The sequence below is a fragment of the Chiloscyllium plagiosum genome, chromosome 6, assembly GCF_004010195.1.
Source record: "Chiloscyllium plagiosum isolate BGI_BamShark_2017 chromosome 6, ASM401019v2, whole genome shotgun sequence".
NCBI lineage: Eukaryota > Metazoa > Chordata > Chondrichthyes > Orectolobiformes > Hemiscylliidae > Chiloscyllium > Chiloscyllium plagiosum.
The window spans coordinates 104,959,045-104,964,651 of record NC_057715.1 but is presented as its reverse complement, the minus strand read 5'-3'; the positions used below and the strand labels follow the sequence as shown (position 1 = coordinate 104,964,651).

The 5,607-nt window shown below is 44.1% G+C and overlaps 1 long non-coding RNA gene across 2 annotated transcripts; it reads left to right on the top strand.

Annotated features, from left to right (window-relative positions):
- Window positions 1-1,335: 1,335 nt before the first annotated feature.
- On the top strand, window positions 1,336-5,406 carry LOC122550910. 2 transcript variants are annotated; one of them, XR_006311974.1, is made up of 3 exons: window positions 1,336-1,454; window positions 1,599-1,649; window positions 5,003-5,406. It is a non-coding gene; the product is annotated as an uncharacterized LOC122550910 (long non-coding RNA). The 2 variants fall into 2 exon arrangements; XR_006311973.1 differs by lacking the exon at window positions 5,003-5,406 and adding an exon at window positions 2,480-3,589.
- Window positions 5,407-5,607: the final 201 nt, after the last annotated feature.

Genomic DNA, 5,607 nt, shown 5'->3' with positions numbered 1-5,607 from the left:
GTCCCTTCGCTCCACGCCCCTCCCCCTCACCTTTCCACTCACCTTCCTATCCCCTCCATTCCTTTTACAGTCCTTAGTTCCCTCCACACATCCTTCGCCACAGAACCCCCTTCCTACTTCCTACCAATCTCATCTCTCCATTCTCCTCTCCTCCCTCCCTCCTTCCCTCCCCTCCAAAACCCCCCGCCATACCTGCCTACTTATGCCTCCAACTCTCCCCCCAACAAATCTCCAATGCTCTTTCAGACGTATTTAGTGAGAAATGTTTTAAAATAGAATAGCTCGCTTCAGCTGGTGGAAATCTAACCTGCTTTACAACAACAGGTAAACTTCTTCGCAGTTAATTATGTGGCCTTCTTCACTGCCCGCCCCTGTGAATTCCGTTTCCTTACGTGCCTCAGTGTATATTCCTTTAGAAGTAACATAGCGGCGTCGTGTTTATGAGGACCCACTGATAGCTCCTCGTGGACCCATTCAAAGTGCTGTGTTATTGCCTGACAACCACCTGATGTGCCCCGTGGGGTGTCTCTTACAGAAGAGGGGTCAGTCCCCCTTTGTCCCCAATGTGATGGAAACATGGATTAATTCCCCCTGCCCCATCACACAAGGCCTCCCTCTCTCAAAGGTCTGTAGCCGCGTCGTGAGAGATTTGTGCAGTGACTTCTCGCTCTCGCTGTGATCAAAGTCTAACCTGGTCCAACTGGACTTGAACTCAGAGGGCCCGACCTTTCCCATGTCAAGTTTATTCACCTTCGCCTTCCCTTCCTCAGTAAATAAATAGCAACACGATTTGTGGCCTGTGGTTTTCACCGGACCGTCACATTGTTTATTCTGTAGCGAAATAAATCTGTTGGTGCAAGTGGTGGGATGGTGGGGGGGGGGGGGGGGGGAAGGTGACAACCTGAACCGCCACATGAACTGGGAGCACATGAGCCCTGAACTTTCATGGCCATCCCGGCTGACCCCAACGCCAAACACTCCGGCTGCGAATTGACCAGTTGCTGTTGAAGTCAAAATCGTGGGCTGGAGATGTTTCCGCTTGTAATTCACCACCGCGTCCCCCACCCAAAACTATAGCCAAAAAAGTTCATGAGATGTCCCGATACGTTTCTTTGGAAACAGACACCCCCGGCCAAGCTGTCAACTCAAAAACAAATCCTTAACCGTTGCATGGATTCCATAGTTGGAGAAATTGGATGTCATTTCAAAACGCGGAGGAATTTTTCATGACCGCCCGACTGAGATGCGCTTAAAAATAATGGCACAGAGTTCAAAGCCGTCCCCATAATTTTATTTTGTGTATGTCACTTATGTTGGTCCATTGACGTGTGGACTTCCATCTAACAACACCCCCCAGGGGTAGGCAGCACAGAGAGAGAAAGAGATCTGGGACTCAAATGGGACTCCAGCGGTTGCTCTGCAGATCCCTCAATGCTTTGTCATTGAGCAACTAGGTACAATAGACTAGGTGACGGCTACATTAAACCAAGAGATGTTAGCCGGGCAGATGGATAAATAAAAGGGAAAGGTGGGGGGGTGGGGGGGGGGAACGATCATTGCATTCCCAGTTTATTAATCACGATTTATTGTTCTCCAAGGGCCGATGGAATCGCGTAAAGGAAAATGCACCAGAAGATGGAGCTGCTCCGGTAAATAACGGGCCGTCTTCTTATTTCCCACGTCCCATTATACAGTTCACCAGAGATTAATCCGTCAATTAGTGTCTTCGCGGCTCGGAGGCTGATGTGCGGAGAGCGGCTTCGAGAACACACGGGGTTTTGAAGCTCCATGCCCTCCTTAGAGCGCCAGTCAGTTGTGGCTTTTTAAATGATTATGTTCTCTCTATCTAACAGATACTGATCAATATTGATAGCGCTGTTTTAGACAATACCTGACTTGTCAAAACGGGTGGTTGGAGTGTTCCGGGGGGGAGGGGGGGGGGGGGGGGAACAGACCAAACGGCACGCAGCCGTGTCAAAAAAAAATCACCACGGGGTATGTACATAAGATTTATGCAGTAGGTGGAATCACTCTGTTAATAGTAGATTGCTGTATCATGTGTAAAATGCCCCTATTCTTAACATAACAATTGAATGGTTTACATTTCCCTTTGCAATAGACTTAAATATACTGGGACCAGGACTAATAGATCTTCATTAACAGCGAATTCATTACAACTGCATTAAATAGATACCTGAATTCACTCCCTAGAAACCACCGGGGAGTTTTAAGAACACAATGAAATCTTCATAAACACCCCATTTCAAAATATATATTCTCGTTTGGATGCCTAAATGTTTATTTGATGGAGTTAAAATTTAGTACGGATTTGATTTTCTTTGAGACCGTCCAGTATTTATTAGGTCAAGGAAATCCGTTCATAAAACACACACATACGTAGCTTTCATGTCTGAAATCCCCTTGGTGCTGTCCTCAATCGATTTCCAAGCAGCGATGATATTTTATGTTCTTTTTACAGCGAAGCAACTTCTCCATATTTCCACCGCTCAAGATGAATCGATCTATTTTCCTTAAAAGAACTTTTTTAAAAAAACCTGCGTTTAAGAAATTGCTTTTTTTTTAAGCTTGAACAGCGGTTACCTGCTTTAAATTTTAAGGAAATACATCTGCGTTCGAAATTCCAGCATCTGCAGTAATTTGCTCCTACATTGTGGTTTCGAATGTTGCGTTCTCCCCACTAACGACTGTCCCTCTGGATTCTTTCTTTCGGTAACCATACCGTCCTGCACTTCTAGCTGCGCTTGATTGTGAACAATTATGATCTATGGATCGAAATGCCACACCATTCGATGTCACGCCCGGTGTCTTTAGCGACCGGCTATCACAACTTGTCTCAATTTGAATCAGGTACAGAAAGGGGCGTGCTGAAAATAAACTTAAACCATGAAATACCAGGGCACTCCAAAAAGAAATCGGTTGAATTAAAAGGAAAGACGGAAAACTGGCCCTTTTAAAGTGAAAGGGTACTTATTATTGCCAGTGTTTAAAAAAAGGGGTCAAATTTGTAACAAAAAAAGCACGTCACTTTTCCAGTCCCATGTTTGGAAACTAGAGTCAACAGTCAAGGCAAACTGACTCCTATCAGGGAAGGGTGAACGTTGCTCGATTGAGCGCTTTAGCATTCATATTTTACGGTTGTGAGACGAGGGGACCCGGCGAGTGTTGGAGTTTCAACGCCCGATTAGATGAACAAAAGTGCTGAGGAATAAAGGAATACCGCTTAACCGACACGACGCTTTCAGTTTCAAATGAACGCTCGCCAGGGAAGGAAGCATCAGCTACAACAAAACAAGCAACAACAAAAAATTCAATCATTATAATGCTGCCTGGAAATTGTCTCTCTTTATTGTGGCCCGGTCACGTCCGAGAAAAGACAGCCTTTAATTAGGATTTTTTTTTTCGCTTACGTGGAGAAAGCATTAATAATCTTCATGTGAATTTAATTGAATTATATACCGTAGTGCAAGGAAGGAAATTGCGTTGTGCAATCTTGCTGGCTGCCTTGCAAATTAGAAGATGAACGCATTTTAAATAGTATGGAAGTGACTTGTTTTAATTTAAACTGAATTCGCCCATTAAAAAAGAAACTTTGAATACTGAGGTTGACAAGGAACAGGTTATTTTTAAACATAGCATTTGCAACTTCAGAGACGCCTTGCACGCATCCTTTTAGGGATGTCAGTTCGCTCTGTAACTTATTTTCCAATTAAGAACTAAATAGATTCCTTTTTCCTAAGAAATATGTACAGGTTTAAACTGATGTGTGTGTGTGACCAGTGATGGAATTGATGTCCTGAGGTTGCAATTTTCTTTCGGGTGGGGAACCACCTTGATGCAGTGTTTTGAGAGAGTTAGGGGTGATCCTGGCAGAAGGGGGTGGGGGGGGGGCTGTTAATTCCTCCAAACCTCCCCTCTCCAAATTCAACTTTCTGCCTTTTAAAGGCAAAGAGAAATAACATATTATTTGAATAATATTAGTCAAAACTAAAGCAAGCGCCCTCAGCAGCAGTTGCATTTGAATATTAAGTTGTTTTGCTTTCACCCTCATACAGAAAAAAAATGAACATTTGACTATTAAGTGTTTATACGATGTTAATTAGCTGCGGTGGAGCCCTAACCAGACTTCGCCTGTAACTAATAAGGAATCAATTAGCTAATGAAGTGGCCATTAAGCGAAAGCGAGTCTTAGCATGGATATTTATAATACTTTGCTATGATCCCCCTAATTGCTGCTGTCATACAGAGCTCACAGCTTTCAGCATGTCTAATGAGAATCATTAGATCATAACTGGCACACTTAGAAGATTTAGTGGCATAACTGCTTCCCAATTATTTTTAATTACCGACCATTCTTGTAATCAGGCGTTCTCCTAGCAATCTAGTTTCCAGCCATCCTTACATTTTCCGATTTACTTTCCACCCCTCCCCACCATCCCCACTCAAAATCGGCGTCTCGCCACTCCGGCCAGCCACGGATTTCATTTTTTTTAGAATCAGGGAGAATGAGGCTTCCTTTCCGTGGAATTTCACGAAACGTGCCTGCATTACTCGCTGCTTCTCACTGTTCTGCTGCTGCCTCGATTTGAAGAGTTGGCAAGGATGGGATAGATTCCGGAAGGGGGAATGGGAAAGGTTTCACCCAATTCAATCTCCCCTATTGGGAGTGATCCCACGTGAAGTAGGGATGAGGATTTCCATTGCCGTATCAGGACGAGAGGGAAAGTGCAGCTTGCTGCAGGGAAATTAAAGTTGTCCTGACTTTGAAATTGGTCGTTTTATTTTAAAAGCCTATTTTATCTTATATATGGTGGGGGGGGGGGGGGGAGGTTGTAGAGAATAGGGCAACTTGTTGGCAAATCAACTCGGCGTGGGTTAATGTATTATTGATTGCAGATGTCATTTTTAAATAGCGCTTGAAATGCATCTCGCATTGCGTGTATTTGTGTGTGTGTTTTAATGAAACGAGTTTAATTGACTGTAGCACCCTCCTATCGTGGCGGCCTGTGAAGCCGTGAACTGGAATCAAATGTACGTGGAAGAGATTGCTGTGGGATGATTTTACTCCAGTTCTCGGCAGCTCTGCCGGTGCAACAGCGCTGAGACAGAGGCGAGTCGCTCTGGCCAATGCTGTCAATATGCACGGATGTCACCTCTCCACCGTCCCTCTCTAGAAGTTGGTGTTTCTAAACGGCGAAAGAAAGAAAAAACAAAGGGGCATCCCAAAGACTGAGAAATCAGGTCACATATTTCCATAAGAGGTTGTGGATCTAATGCAAATTACATTTGTTAATTCCTCAACCCCCTGTTTCAGTGAGTCTGCCACCACCTGCCACCGATTCATATGTCACAGCAACAATGTGTTGTGACATTCCGCTCATTAAATAAACAAACCACTTTCATTTTAACAGCATTATGTAGAAAGCACTATCAGTTCCTGTATGTTGAGTTTGCTGTAATCAGAAGTGACAATGTTTATTTTATGGAGAGAGGCACTTCGGAGTTCTTGGACGACACTTCTTAAATGCAGAGGCTTTTGAACTGTGGGAGAGATTTAACTCCTATTCTAGGTGCACGAAATGTCGATCC